The 17300-nt window shown below is 35.0% G+C and overlaps 1 protein-coding gene across 1 annotated transcript in view; it reads right to left on the reverse strand.

Annotated features, from left to right (window-relative positions):
- The window catches only part of LOC134653939 (uncharacterized), a 599610-nt gene that overhangs the window by 103978 nt on the left and 478332 nt on the right, over positions 1–17300 (reverse strand). The window lies entirely within an intron of this gene.

A 17300-nucleotide genomic window follows, 5' to 3' on the forward strand; every position in this document is an offset into this window, starting at 1 on the left:
ACGGACAGACGGACAGACAGACAGACATGACGAATCTATAAGGGTTCCGTTTTTTGCCATTTGGCTACGGAACCCTAAAAACAACGGGTTGCACTCCGGGAGTGCCGATAGAAGTGAAAACTCACCTCACTATGTTACCGACGCCCGTTTAGCGGAGGTATTCTATTTATTTATTATATATTATTTTCATTCTCAAATAAGATCACACTTTTTCATTGACATGTTTATTTACATACTGCCATGACAACGTCAAATTATTTGAACATAGGTAAAGAGTCTTGAAAAGGAGTCCGCAACATAAATGTCAAATAACATTGAGTTATTCATTATTGATTTAAATGCCATTTAAATTATGAGTGGCCACCTTACGGGGCTTACGGTCACGTGATCGCCTTACGCCCCTTACGGTCACGTGATCGCCTTACGCTGTCTCGAGTTTATAATTTTTTCCCCACCTCAAAAAGTGCCTAGCGCCGCTAGTGCAGGGTGGAGGTAGACGGGTTAGGTATGGCTACACCGTCATGTAAGTAGGTATAGGTTTTGAGAAGGAGTCCGCAACATAAATGTCAAATAACATTGAGTTTTTCTTTATTGATTTAAATGCCATCTAAATTATGAGTGGCCACATTACGGGGCTTACGGTCACGTGATCGCCTTACACTGTCTCGAGTTTATCATTTTTCCCCACCTCAAAAAGTGCCCAGCGCCGCTAAAGAAGTTTTCACTTCAAAAATTTAAAATTGTAGGAGTGTCCTATCGGGTCCTATCCGCACGGATAAGTTATTGCATTTTGTTATTTGATCGACTACCGACTAAATAACCGGACAATCGTATACAAATCGACCAAGTCCCACAGTGCACAGTAAGCTCTAATAAGACTTGTAAGTACTGAGTATCGAATGACCGACAAAGATTTGAACGTAAAAAATGCTTTTGTCACTATCAAAAAACCACCAAAAACGACTTAGCAAACTCCACTCGTCCCTTAAACGTCGCACGAGCCCTCTAATATTTTGCCCCACCCACCTATCGATATGCCCCAACTGTGCCCTAACTACTAACTAACTAACTAACCCGGCGGCACGTCCGCGAGTGTTTGCAGTTCTCTTGAACGGCGCGCTGGGAAATAATGACCTCACCTTTTGATATTTGACGCTTAGAGGTAAGTGTTGGTCGATACTGAGGGGCGAGATATGAAAAGTATAGTGTGTCTAGTAGGTAAATATACATAGTTTTTCTGTAATGTTGTTACAAATTAGCTCGATATAATGTGATGATTAATATAATTAATATAATTATGTATGTGTACATTTCCATTATTTAATTTAAGGGTGAAGATAATCGTGGTAAAATTTAATAAAGATAAAAGATTTTTATTCGTGACGTTCACAAAACATGTACGAACATGTACAGACAACAACAGCAAGAACAGAAGAGAACAATAAGTGTGCATCACGAAATGGACCCAACTCAGCATAATGCTAGCTATAAAGCCAGCGCTGGTCTTCCGTAGGGCCCATTCGGTGATGCCACGACAGATAACACAAAAAGATACATATTAAAATATTTGCAAAAGAATACACACACACAGAAGAAGTAATTAAGAAAAATGTATACATGAATACAAATACAAATACAAATGCATTTATTTCATTACTTTTTACATCAGTTCTTAGGTATAATATAAGGGTTAGGTAGGTAATTAGTCCATCTTAGGTACATGAAGTGAGTACAGTATTTATCTAACACACACACATACAGTACAGGTACAGTATTTCGTCATGAAAACGAATTAAGAATACAAACAAAACAAAAAGAAAAGAAAAACATAAACATAGACAAAAATTTATAATAGACGTAAAATTATGAACGCGACCATACCATGCGTCAACGCTTGCCTACAGCTGCTAGCGCCACCAGCGGCGACGTGCGAAACTAAAACTGCATAAGCATGGCATGGCACGGTCGCACCATGGGAAAAGTTAAACTAGAAGATGGACAACACAATATTAAGTGGGCGTAACAAACTCATTACCGCGAGTGTCACTAATCCTGTTCAGCCACATCAAGGAACGGCAATACAGTACAGCTGGATGTCTATGAGTGAGTTTGCATGTAATAATGTAAATTTCTACTTGAACTATAACTTTTTCTCTAGATGAACAAAATAGCATGTCTAATGTGTCTTATTTAGATGACTATGCATATAAATACTCGTAAAAACCTGGTACGTTTTTACGAGTATTTACGTTCAGTTTTGTCAAAAGGAAAAAAAATCTGCATCGTTAACAAGATCATCCACGAAAAAAAACTAAAATCCTTTCCCGTTGCTCCAAATAGGAGCCTCGCCGAACTCCTGAAGTGCCATCGTGTGGAGCACCGGCCCTCGCGTGCGTTATATATTTGTTCTAATCCTAAGCGAACTGTTTGCTCGCTGCAGATTTAAAAGGCTCCAGTACTAACTCTGTTTGATTTCACTTTAGAACTCCACCTGTAACTTATAAAGTGCTGATAAATATGAAAAATGGTAAGTAATTTTAGTTCTGATACTGTTTTGACTATACTGTTTTAACGGTAGGCCTAAGAAGCGCTGGCTGGACGTCGTGATAATGGACATGAGAGAGAACAATCTCACACCTAAGGATGCCGAAGACCCGGCGAAGTGAAGAAGACTGAGCAGGAAAGCGGACCCTGGTGAGGCCAGGAAAACGCTATGTTGAAGAAGATGAAGGCTGTTTTAACTGTGCTAAAACTCCCTTGCGTTGCGACATAGGTGTTAAAAAAAGTTAAAATAAGTGATACAAGATATATACATACACGACAGCACTTATTACTTACTGTAACTACTGTAAACAACTTTTGTTATGAGAGCAAACCTGACATCGCAAAAAAAGATCAGGTGTTCCGTACTAAAGTTCAATTCGACAATTGTAATTGGAGACAAGAATTCTTTTATTTGTATTTTAGAGCTTCTGCTAGAGTAAAAGATATCACAGCAATTAGTAGAATCGCGTATAAATATATATGATATTGATTCAGGTTTAAAATTACAACCATTATATATTTATTAATAGGTTCATAGCTTCATAGGTCACTCACGCAATGGTTTTAAAAAGAAATAAATAAAATTTTGTTCAACATGCTCAACTAAAATTACAGCAGCAACGACTGTTATTGAATATTTTTATAAAAATGTATTCGAATAATTGCGAAACTGAATTCTTAATCGGTAAAATGTTCAATGTGCGGAATGCTATGATAAAGTATCATTTGCGATACTTTAAATCGAATTGTTTTTATGGCATGCTTTTGCAATTTGCCGGCATACTCGTTCCAGCGTAATTAAGTATTGTTGTCGGGTTAAAACTTGGCTGTTATGGAAATTATAAATTAAATGCAATTTTTTTTCTTTGTCAGATCAAAGTGGGAGCGTAAAATTAAAATGTTATTAAATAATAATAGAAAATACGAAGTCTAAAAATCCAGTCACAGCATGAAAAAGATCATCACGGTGAAATTGGGCAAATATACACCTCTATTACCATAGACATAAGGATGTGATTCTATTTATTTGGCCATTTTGGTCGTCGCTGTCTACTTGATGGCAGACTGTATTGCGCCATAATTATTATGTTTTCTGGTGGAATTTTTGTACTTTTGACAACTAGAGCTACCGCATAGGTAAGTACTGTATGGAATCGTAAAGCACCATCTACTCAGCCATCAAATTCAAGGCACGATTTTGGTTTAAATTTTGATTTAGCTTCAAGCGCTGCAAGCACTTCACCCTTGGTAGTAGCTACATATTTGCGGCGTTTGGGGTTAAAACTCTGGGGCCCTGGGGGCCTAGAGCGCGTCGCTTCTATAAGGAGTTCAAAACTTCAGGTGAACAGAGGGCTGGCACATAATTCGATCAGCAAATCAGCATCAGTATCCAGATGGACAATTTGGCCAGCCGTTTGGGCGCCCTACAAAGCGATCACGAATTCGGACATTTCTTTTATTTACAAGTTTTAAATTTTATTTAAGTGTTTTATTGCGTGTTTCGTTGCATATAATACTTTAATTATAGTGTGTCAAAGGACTGTCTCATTTCAAACATAGATGAAGAGAATCATCCTATCTTTGTCTTACACTAGTACTTGCATTTGCATTAATTCTAATTTAAGATCACATCAATGTACCATATTCTGACAAATAAATATATCTCATTACTGCCGTTGTCACGCGCATCTCGTGTAACTTTAAAAGTTGAGTTTCGAGATAATTACGTTTAAAGTTTTAAAGATTCAAATGCTGTTATTGTTGACGGTTTATCGTATTTTTTTTATTTTTTCTAATCTACATTCAACACACTTACCGTCACACTTTAGTGAGATACGATTTTTCAAAAGTAACCAGACTCCGATGACATTCAATTTGGCACTTGTTATGGATAAAACAAAGAGGGTGACCATAAATGTCGTAAAATAAATTAAAACTTTTTTTTAAACAGTATAAAATAAATTAAAGTTAATCTCACAAATACTGGTAGAAAACAGTTGTTTATAACTTACTGTACGCGTAGGTTTGATCCTGCTCACGTCTCCTGAATCACCCTGTATATTTAATGGTTTTTAAGACGATTTAGACTGGTTACCCGTGACTCATGTAACTCGAGTTAACGGAGTTTGGCGTGACACGGCAGATTACTAGCACTCAAAATGAAATGATGAGTACCTATAGTATTTTTTGTTCCTATTTACTGACAAATTGGTTTGACCAACTATACATTAAAACCTTACACAATCAATGAACCTTTGACAAAGTTAATGTTAGTTGTAGCTGTAGGTCTGATAATTTAAGTTTTTACTGTAATAAATATCGCCTCAACGGTCAGATACATATTCCTCCACCAACTTAATTAAGTTAAAGTTTACTACACGGTCGAGCTGGCATAATGTTAAGCTTGTTAAGCTCTAATCGGGCTAGGTATTAAAGTTGCCCATATTGTGTAAAGCTCTTCAGGCGTGCGCTGGATAGCCTAAATGTTATGTAATAAGTATTAGCTTGAGTAAAATTAAAAATTCTCTAAGCTTGAATAAAATGTTGGCAAAACTAACAATTAACATGTAGGTATCTAGCTCAAAATATTTTATTTCGTGATAAAGTTAAAACTAAAACTAACAAAAAAACTACATATATTTGAAAGGTAAATACTTAAAAACTATGAATTGAATAATAAGTGGCACTATCGCTAAATCTATAATTTAACTTTATACTCTTCATGAAAAAAATGATCCTTCCGGCCGATTTCGGCCATGGCGACCATTACGACTCGTAGTTCGCTCGGCGCTCGTGCGCCCGAAGATGGCTGACGTAGATAGCCGATCTTCGAGGTGAACCCCCGCATAGTACATAAATGAAGAATCAATCTCTTTCTTCGTCACATAAACACAGTTCCGCTAAAGACTATTCATAATTCTGTCTCAAATCTCTTAACGATGATAGCCAACCTTGAAGGGAAGTCTCATTTTCGTATAAAAAGCTCGAAAACTATTCTATTACATCGCTAACGATGGCGGAGAGAAAAACAAACGCATCAGCTAACATTAAAATCTCGTCAGGGTAATATTAGCGATCCCGAACTAAAAGCCTTAAGCGACGTTCTTTACTAAGATTTTACGATGTTTTGGCGCGAGCAGGTCGGATCGCGATGTATCGTTTACTTGAAAACGCGAACTGGGATAAATCACTGAGAAAATTACAAGGATTACTTTGAGAACTCGAAGCGAATTCAAAGTTGGCGATTTGTCACTTGTTAATATATAGAATAAAGTTTCTCTTACGAAAATCAAAGGAAGAACAGTATCATTCAAGTGATCATATAGGTATGAGAATAGGGGAAGCGGCTTGAATGAACTTCTAATCTAAGAACTATTATGACTCGGTTACACAAGTAACAATAATAGTAGGTATTTACTTACTGAATTACTGTTACGGTGGCATTTATCAAAATAAGTGTAAACGCAATTTATTTTTCAGTTACATCTTTAGCTCGTAGAATCTACCTGTCTGTTTTATGTACCTAGGTATACGTTCGTGAACTGGACCGTATAGTAATGAATGTCAAATCAAAAGACCACTGGTTCGTATGATTTAACAAAAGCGAGGAGTGATGAAGATAGGTAAAAATAAAAAAATTGCCCGACAGAAATGTTTGGCAGGGGAAAATTCATTACCTACTCAGATATAGGTAATTAGAATTTTTATTTCTACATCACCCAGTGATGAATTTAGACATCAAGAAAGTTTAAGCAGGAATCAAAACTCAATTTAGCAAGCGCGCTTAGGATCGCGAGATCGGGTTTTCGGCACACGTAATTATAATTGCATATTATAAGTTAGTGTTGTTAGATAGTTAGAATATGATAATAAGATGCATGTCATACATGCTGCGAGCGTGAAATAAGCTGTAGCAAACGGGGATTACTTAGATTGGGGAGGTTCGTGAATATCTTACTGTAGGTGTATTAGTTAGTAGAAACTGGGTTAACACTTTCAGTGCCAAGCGCCCCATTTCTAAAACAAAATGAACACACCTAACGAGTTCTTGGCAACGAATGTGTTAAGCAATATATTATTTGGTAGAAATAATTTCAAGTATTAAGCTACAGTTTTTGTGTTTCCTTTACAAAGTCGTGACTGCATGCGGGACATTAGCAAATTAATGTTGATATTGATTAAAGGGAAAAATTAAACGTGAATTATATTAAAGTATTACAACTGACAATATTTCAAAAACACGAAGTTTGTAAGTAGGTATGTAACACAATAATTAAATTTTTATGAACAGTTGTCGTTTAACGAAAAAATAAAATGAAGTTTTTGTTATTTCAGTTCGGCAAATTAGTTTGATAATGCATTGATGTTACATAGAAATACATGATTAGGTATGTATTTGTGTTTATTGACACTCGCTTTCTTAACCGAGTTTTCTGTGAGTTTATACCATCAGTACCACTTCCCTTCGGCACGACAAATAGCAACTTTATTTAAATCAGCCTTATCCCGAGCAGAGCCAGGCGCCAAACGAAGCGTCGAATCCATTAATTCCCGTTTCTTCCATTCTTTCTTTGTTTTGAGATGTTTCTGGCTCCTAATTTATTTTGCTGCAATTTCGGCTTATTGCTGGGCGTGATCGTGTATAATTTTGCGCAGCAAATGATGATGATTAGGCAGCGGAAATAAGCCTGCAAGCCGCCTGATGTTAATAGGCGGGATACATATATTATAGCTAAAATAATCCTACATTGAAAGAGATTTTGGACACACACTGTGTAATTGATAAATATTATAGGACATTATTACACAAATTGACTAATCCTACAGAAATATCAATTAGGTATGTGTTGTGGGAACTTAAACAACGATATATATATTTACAAATACTTAAATCACACAAACTTCATTTTATGACAAACGTGTGGACGGGCCCTGTAAAGCTACCTAAAATGTACAGATAATGACGGGTTTTACAAGTTTTATTTACATACAAACGGTGTTGTTTAGTGCAATAGATCATAGAATAAAGGCTACTATAGGACAGCGATATTTGACTTAAATGTTTATTTTTTAAAACGCTTACTGAGCTGTTCTAAAATTACACGTTTATAGAAGAAATAATATCAAATATTTATCATACTTTTTAAATCTGTAACCAGTTAAGAAAACTAATAATATTATAACATCTAAATTCAACAATAAATTTTGTGTTGCTTTTTAAATAACTACCAAACTATCTAATTCTAGAAAGTAAACAAACTAAATTAGTAATATAATGACATAATTGCAAACTAAATGAGCAATATAACAAACCTACTCTTTGACAAATAAAGGTAAGGGTTTGTTCAAAACAAATAAACTTTTGACAGTTTCGTAATGCCATTACTATTCCAAACTAACTTTCTCACCAATTCAGTAGAAAAAAGACTTAATTCACAAAAGCCAACATACACTTATGTCATTTTACAGTTACGTTGGATAAATAAAGTGACACTGAAGCCTTTGAATTATTTATTGTTTTAGTTATAATTAAAGTTGACACTATGACTGTCAATTAGTTTGTCTTTGTTTTACATTTGTAATTCATGAGGCAAATAACGTGCAAATGCAAATAAGTGATCCAGTACGCAATATTTATCGAATAAACTTAATGTAATCTTGCTACCTACCATATAATTATGTAATTTATAGGTGAGTATTAACCATTAGTAATTATTGACGAAACTTAAACTGATGGTAAAATTACATAAGTATTATAATTTTATGTAGGTATATGAATACGATGTCAGTTTTATGTTATGTACAGTCTAGGTATTAAATATCGACACAGATAAAGTGCCAAAAATATGCCCACGCTACAAATAATATATTCGCAATTGTCCAGGTTACAGGTTAACTGTACACATATTTAAAAAAACTTTCATTTAAACTGGATGAAATTTAATTATACAGGGAGTTTTTTTTTGCAGACTCATGAAAACATAATAAGTATAAGCGTACTTCATTAGTATAAACACAAGTAACGCCCTCTCTTAGCATGCATCTTAAAACAAACTTAGTAGCCTCACTCCCTCACTGTCAAAATAGCATCCGTCCAAAACTCCGCACAAAGCAATTTTCACGAAACTGCAGAGATGGCGCCATGTATCCGCGCGGCGAATTTGCAGACAACGCCATCTGTCGGTGTTTCCCGACCTCCCGCCAAGGAGAGTATGTTATACGGAATTTAGTGTATGCGTTTGTATTAGTTACGCTGCTTGTGAACAGATGGCGCTAATAAAATGTGCACTTTTGTGAGCATAATGTGGTAGGTAGTGAAAAACCAGAGTTTGTTTCTAAAAGAATTGAAAAGTTTTTTAAGTAATTTTCTAAAACCGCTTCACTTTACCGCTTTAATATAAATGGGCTAAAAATACTTTATTTTTCTTTTTGTATGAAGCCGCAAAATAGCAATGTCCAAAATAATTCTTATATTAAAAAAGCGGCCAAGGCGGAAAATCTTATTGGTCTTATAGTTTCGGAAAAAAGTGGCTGTGACATACGGACGGACGGACAGACAGACATGACGAATCTATAAGGGTTCCGTTTTTTGCCATTTGGCTACGGAACCTTAAAAATGGTATTACTATTATTGTACTTTCACGTTTAGTTTATTAAATAACCTACAGTTAAAAAACTGTATATTTAAGCATATCGACGCTGGAAAGGAGAAATGGAATAAGCGACACTTAGCTAACTTTACAACAAATCAAGATAAATTATCTAGTCACTTAATCACTTTTCAAGGAACAATTTGAAACTTGATAAGCTGCTTATGCGACATATTGAAGCTAGGTTCTATGAATTTTTATATTTATCAACGACACGGAAACGATTGTCTTACTTCTGTTAAAAAAAAAACACCGTTTAAGGAATTTGTAGTTTTATTTCCAATAAGTAGTTAAGTAACGTGTTTTGAGGCCACATTAAACATTCGTACCTTATTCTACTTGAGATCAAAATCATATTAACCAAAAGAAAGTAATTTAAATAATTTACCACTACCTACTAGTAAGACGTTCACTTTACAATAACGTAATCTTACTTACATAATGTTAAGCGATGTTAGCACTACGAGATAATAACAATAACTCTATTAAAGTTCAAGTAAAACGGAATAAACGACAATTTTTTTATATATCTGAAGTGAGGTAAATGTGGATAAACGCCAATAGTTTAGATTTAACAGTTAAGTAAATTTATCTATCTATGTAAATTTGTACACAAATATATAGGTGAAATGTCTCAAACGACATTAAAACCTATTATTCGGCCAGGTAATATAACAAACTGACAAATATGTAAAAAACTCTAAGCTTCATGATGGGGAATAACTTCTCATCTAATCTCCACTTTTCAAAAAGTTGCTAATAACCAAGTCGTTTAGTAATTTAAATTTGTCAGTGATTCTATAAATCACCGACTGGATAAGCGACACTAAAGTCGTCAGACGGGTATGAAACCCAGTTCATTCGATGCAGAAAAATCTGGCGATCCCAACGGTGTATATAACTCAATATCTCTAAAAATGTCGCTTATCCCATTTCTCCTTTCTAGCGTCGATATAATTATTCACTGCTAACACAAATTTGACAAATTATAAAAGATTATTATCGTTGAAATAATTTTTACTTAATGCGAAAAACGGTATGCTACAAATAAAAGAAACACCTTAGTTACCCATTCTCCAGTTCACATAAAAAACTTCAAATTCCAGCGAACAATTCCACGTGGACTTTAGTTCCGACAAAGTTTCCAAGAATATGCTACTAAAGTTAAAAGTAATAATTACAATTGAACGGGCAAGTTCGCAAGTGGCCAGAGGGCCGAGTTTCCATCCACTAAGTTTTCTCAATTGGTATCCACTAAGGAATAACTCCAAGTTTCTTCCTGGAGATCATTTTAATTAAATTCACTGTTAAACTTGTAGAATAACTTTTGTACTGTAATTAAGTAACAGAATTGACCTTCGGGCACTTTTCTAACGCCTACTTATAATTTTGTTAACGCCAGGTTTATTTTACAGCCATCTGTCACAGAACAGTCGACAACGATTGCATTTATTGTCGGGCACAGTTACTCCATCTAGTTGGGAAACATTGAAGATGACTGTATTAAAGCTAGACGACATGTGTTTGGAAGTAGTTCGGAATTTTTTTACTAGATGGCGCTTAAACGCTGAGTATTGCTTCTGGAAAAGTCCGAGAGATGTCGCTACCGTGAATGAAATAAGCGTGTTTGGTATAATAACATTGAATACAGTTTATAACTTCTGTATTTTTTTTTGATAAGATTACATGAGCTACATTTCCAAATTTAAATAATTATGCTTTAAGGAGCAAAGTGCGCAAAAAATATAACACTCCTTGTTGCGTCGACCAATGAATGATCAGCTTCTAGATATTGTAGCTTAATTATTACGTTATTATATTGAGATAATCGCTGCGACAAATAAGATACTATCATAATACGAGCTAGAATAACGATTCGAAACATTTAATAGAGTAGTATATTTGCTCAGTCATAATTTTTTTATGCACCAACCAGATGTTTTTCCTAACCAAATGTATGACATAGTAGAAACCCTTTTTGTGATTATTTTCTAAGTAAAAGAAAGATAAAGAAATTAAAAGTTGGGATATCACTTTTGTTATATCTGACAGTTTACCTGCCCATAAATAATTCTGGTTTTTCTATTCGCTCCGTGCAAAGCGGGTGGTTAGGGAAGCCGAAACGATCGCAGCGCTTGATGTGGCCAATAATGACAAGATTGGTAACCGTGTTTCTGTCAATTCCCATACTTCTCAGTTATTTTAGCTTTATAATCATACTTACGATAAAAATGGGTCACGATAGCTATTGTGTGGTAAACTGCAATAATACTGGACGAAACAGTAATAGTAAATTTTATATATTTTCAACGCCGAGCTAGATATTAGCCTTTTATACCATATAGTACTATTCCAGGCTTAACAACGTAATGGCTAAACATTGTATCTAGTCTATGTCAACACAGAGTTTTTCTTGTATGTTAATAAAATAGTATGGCTAATACAGTAACAAAATTTTTTAACATAAAATGTGTTGATTAAAACCTGTGAAAAAGGTCAAAGTTTTTATAATTGCAAGCATCGTACGTATCCCCAGGAAGAGGATCACTAAGTGAGTCATCAAAACATAGTGAAACATGCGTTTTTTCTTTGAAACAACAACGAAGGAAATTGACCGAATAATATAAAATACACAGATAATTCTTACTGTTTTCACTAAAGCAAAAACCAGGTGTATTTAACATTAAATACGAATAGATTCCGCACATTGTTAAGTACATTATAGTAAATATTTTTAAGGAATAATCTTTATTTTGTTGCGCTCGCTATTTGACAGCGCCGACCACGTTGCGAAGGCTAGGCGGCGCTGCCATCGTGCATGGTGCCAATAATCATCTTGTCAAAACCAACTGCATAGAAAAACAAATTAAGAGGTACTGCTGAGCCTTATCACCAGGATTTCGAGTTGAAAATTACCTGAAACAAAGAAATAAATTCAAATTATTGTACGCATAATAAGTAAATCATTTACTTAAATTAGGTTTTTGGGATGAGTGTGGACAACTTTTGACATATGGATAAGCATCCTAATATATACAATTAGCATTGCATTGCACTGATTTTTCGAATTTATTTTAATTTACATATAATGAACAGCCCAGAGACCGACACAGAGACAGAGAGGACTATGCTCAGCAATGGGCGACTGAAGGCTAAAATGATGATAATGTTGATGTTAATGAACAAGAACCATGTATGTTTCTAAAAGATCTTTTGATTTTATCATCAATTGTGACTTTTGGCCCAAACAAGGAACATATCATCTCTCTCTATGCTTATATTGAATTGCTTTGAAAATAACATAAAATTAACTTTACGGTTGATGTATGCCCGTATGAATTGATAGTTTGCTGTAACTATTAATTTCTAGTCAAGCTTGAATACATCATCTAAGCACGGAACTTCCACAAACCTTCCACATTCGTCTTACACACCTCAGCATTCATCCAATTCTGAGTCTTATCGCAACTACATACGTTCTTAAATTGAATATTAGATGTTAGGCTACCCTTTCCCTCCGGACGTTTTCATTAGGACTGCCATTGTCTGAGCGTACAGAAATGGCGGCCGCTAGTCGGAAAGTTTCTATGCCAGCTTACATACGAGACCTAATACATTCAGGCTACAAACCTTGTAAACCCTCACTTTTTGTGTAGTTAATTTTTACCACTACCTATTAAGAGATTCAGTAAAACACTGTTCTCGCACAACTGGGCCTCAGTAGGAAAGAGCCTTAAGGCCGACAGGATTTGTTATTAGAAAGTTCAATAACGTAAAAACATCACTTGTTACGGTTTTGATATTATTTTGATACGATCTTGCACTTCGCAGCTTTGTGCATGCGAAATGAAGTGAAAGTGAGATGTGCGATCACCAAGAAGATGGACGATCCTCAAGGTTGTATCAAAACCAGTCGTCGTTTATAATATTTTAGAAGTTACAGGGGGGGGGGGGACACACATTTTACCACTTTGGAAGTGTCTCTCGCGCAAACTATTTAGTTTAGAAAAAAATGATATCAGAAACCTCAATATCATTTTTGAAGACCTATCCATAGATACCCCACACGTATGGGTTTGATGAAAAAAACATTTTTGAGTTTCAGTTCGAAGTATGGGGAACCCCAAAAATTTATTGTTTTTTTTTCTATTTTTGTATGAAAATCTTAATGCGGTTCACAGAATACATCTACTTACCAAGTTTCAACAGTATAGTTCTTATAGTTTCGGAGAAAAGTGGCTGTGACATACGGACGGACAGACAGACGGACAGACGGACAGACAGACAGACATGACGAATCTATAAGGGTTCCGTTTTTTGCCATTTGGCTACGGAACCCTAAAAATAAGTAAATTTTAACTTTTCGATCTGTATCTCTTGTTTCTCGAGGCGGCGATTTTTCCATTATCACCTGAAAGCCATCTAATTCGCAGCTATTGCTTTATGAATTCTTCTTCCAATCGTCTTATAAAAAGCGGCCAAGTGCGAGTCAGACTCGCCCATGAAGGGTTCCGTATTTAGGCGATTAATGACGTATAAAAAAAACTACTTACTAGATCTCGTTCAAACCAATTTTCAGTGGAAGTTTACATGGTAATGTACATCATATATTTATTTAGTTTTATCATTCTCTTATTTTAGAAGTTACAGGGGGGGGACACACATTTTACCACTTTGGAAGTGTCTCTCGCGCAAACTATTTAGTTTAGAAAAAAATGATATTAGAAACCTCAATATCATTTTTGAAGACCTATCCATAGATACCCCACACGTATGGGTTTGATGAAAAAAAATTTTTTGAGTTTTAGTTCGAAGTATGGGGAACCCCAAAAATTTATTGTTTTTTTTCTATTTTTGTATGAAAATCTTAATGCGGTTCACAGAATACATCTACTTACCAAGTTTCAACAGTATAGTTCTTATAGTTTCGGAGAAAAGTGGCTGTGACATACGGACGGACAGACAGACGGACAGACGGACAGACAGACAGACATGACGAATCTATAAGGGTTCCGTTTTTTGCCATTTGGCTACGGAACCCTAAAAACGATTGTTCTTGCTTTCATCACAATGTACCATTTAATGTTGTTATTATGAAAGTTTTTAATAACGAAGAAAAGATTAATTAAAAGCTTTTCTGTTTAGGTACAGTCGCCATCAGATATATCGGAGCAGCCAAGGTGATCAAAAATATCTGAACACGCCTCTATTATTGTCATGGCGCTAGGTAGATATTTTTGAGCACCTCGGCCGCTCCGAATCGGAGCCTCCGATATATCTGATGGCGACTGTACAAACTGACTGTTTTACAACATAATTCCACAGACAACGGGTTACATTTGTAACAAAGAACACTATGGCGTATATAATAATACACATATCAGTTTCCTAATCGTTCCCGTTTCAATTATCCGCCGGGGCGACGGGTCGCTACCTTGCTAGTGGTCTCCGGGGACCAGACACTGACGTTTTTATTTTATTGTATACAATTTTGCATGATACTTGTATCTTATCTTATGAAAGCATACAAACATACATACATACATACATAAGTAGATGTAGTTATTGTACGTGCTCTGCCGTGTCACGTGCATCTCATGTAACTTTAAAAGTTGAGTTTCGAGATAATTACGTTTAAAGTTTTAAAGATACAAATGCTGTTATCGATGACGGTTCATCGTATTTTTTTAATTTTTTCTAATCTACATGTATGGTCACAGAATAGGATCTTTAAAATTTTTCGCATAATTGAATAGTTAATTAAATGGTTTCGCATGACCAACACTTCCATACTATAGTGGTCACACGAAGTCATGTAAGTCAAGTTGTATGACATACGCGTGATCAGACGTGCCACGTATTAAGCGAAATAATATTGTTGTCGTATAAACCAAGCCCTCGGCCAGTCATGCCTAAGTTGCCTAACTCCGGTAACTTAAGAACATATATCATGCAACTCAAGTTAACTGAGTTGTGTCTGACGCCATCGGCAAAAAAATGAAGTTGCATGTGTTAGTCATATGCTTTTCTCAGTAAATAATGAAGATTTTCAAAATTTTCTTTTTGAATATATATATTTAATGGTCTTTAAGACGATTTAGACTGGTTATCCGTAACTCATGTAACTCGAGTTAGCGGAGTTTGGCGTGACACGGTAGTGCTGGTGAGATGGTGGAGGAACAATTTTAAGATACGAGAAACCAAAAATATTATTTAACTTAAATAAATTTGCTCTAATTGAACTACATTATTGCTAGCGTATAATATCCATATCAGTTGCCTAATCGTTCCCGTTTCAATTATCCGCCGGGGCGACGGGTCGCTAGCGGACCCCGGGGACCAGACACCGGCGTAGATGTAGTTGTTGTACGTGATAGGGAGGATGGCGGAGGAACTATTTTAAGACACTTAAGATTAGAAATTAAAAGTTTTAAGTTTTGCATCTTCTGAAGGTAACATCCCTAGAGTGGCAGCAGGAATTCAGATTTTAAAGTTACCAACAAAACAATTTGGTAACTTTAAAATCATAAGTTTTATTTATAAGTTTTAGTTTGTTTATTTTTTTTATTTATTTATCCTAATAAATATCTATAATTATTTAAGGTACTTACATTAAAAAAAATTAACTTATCTGAGGTAAAATAAAACTAAGTTACCAACTTAATATATTATTAAAATAATGCAAACATACGATACTATTCGCACGATTCGGTTTTACGAATAACTCATACTTCTTTTTAGCAAATAATTATAAAAAGTGTATTTTAAATGGCTGATAAATATTTCTTAGCTCAACTGTATGTAACTTTTTATTCATTCCTTTACAAATATAGTGTTAATAAAGTTGTTAACAAATTAATATCTTTATTAATTAGAATAGATATTCTAGATTTAATAGATACAAAATTATTCTGATTCAAACCTTGAACCAATGTATCGTGACTTTAAATATATATTGTTAATATTGCAAAATCTTTGCATTCATCATTAGTCTACAAGCAATGGTTTTCCCAAAAGTGTAGGTAAGTAAAAGTAACGTAATATTGTCACCATAATACAGACTTGAAATTTCTTTTGGAGTGATCGTTACAAATATAATGTCCAATTCATTCATATTTCACGTTAAATCTTGTTAAACACGATTATAGCCGTAAAGAGGAGCGATATTTTGCAAGGAATTTTGCTTGTAAAAGTTAAAATTTAATACGTTTTATCTCTCTTAGGAGAGCCTCCGGCCATACCTACTAATTACCCCAAAACTTGGAGTTATAAAATATTACTGGATAAGACGAAGAGATATTTTGTAGATCATTCAGTAAACATTACTTATAATATTTCGTAGGAAGCTTTAAAAGTATTTTTGTTTGTGACTTTAAGAATTTTTTATTTAGGTGTTGAGACCTAAAAATGCAAGTTTTCCAAATTTAAGGTCGTTGTTTCTATTTTCAATTATATGTAGATTATTGTGCAACACAAAGTGTGACTTTTGTTATAATAAATTTTTAATGCTAATTTCACAGTGTAACGCAACATATTTCGGAGCATTTTCAAGTAAAATCACGCTCAGCGATTGTTACGCCATTTCAGGTTCTAGCTAAATTGAACATTCCATAGTGTAAGTATGAACAACCAAATTAGCTAGGACCCTAAATGGCGTAACAAGCCCGTGTGGTGACTGTACAACACTACAGCGGCCACGATGGCTACACACCGCGTACCAGGTACGTGTTGCGGGCGCTTGTGACTAAAACTTTGTGAGTTATACCGTAATATTAATATGTCTCACGATTTTTTTTCTCTGAAATTTTTGTAGCTAAGTCACACCATTTACCAGTCTACCTGTCTGTCTGATTGACACATTTACACGTTTATCCCTAGCTTTCCCTCGCGGTTACATCTAGCAACTAACACGCACCATCGCGGTAAACAATTCGCAAGAATGTTTGAGCACGAGTTTTATTGATAGCAGATGTTTGCAAGTTTTATTCCTTCCCCCTTCGAGTTGCGGAATTTGGAGCACTTAACTATGTCAGGAGAGAATTAAATACAACTTCGATCCGAAAAATAGATGTACATCTATTTTCAGGACAGCAAAGATAGAGTAAG

The sequence above is a fragment of the Cydia amplana genome, chromosome 14 (assembly GCF_948474715.1).
Source record: "Cydia amplana chromosome 14, ilCydAmpl1.1, whole genome shotgun sequence".
NCBI lineage: Eukaryota > Metazoa > Arthropoda > Insecta > Lepidoptera > Tortricidae > Cydia > Cydia amplana.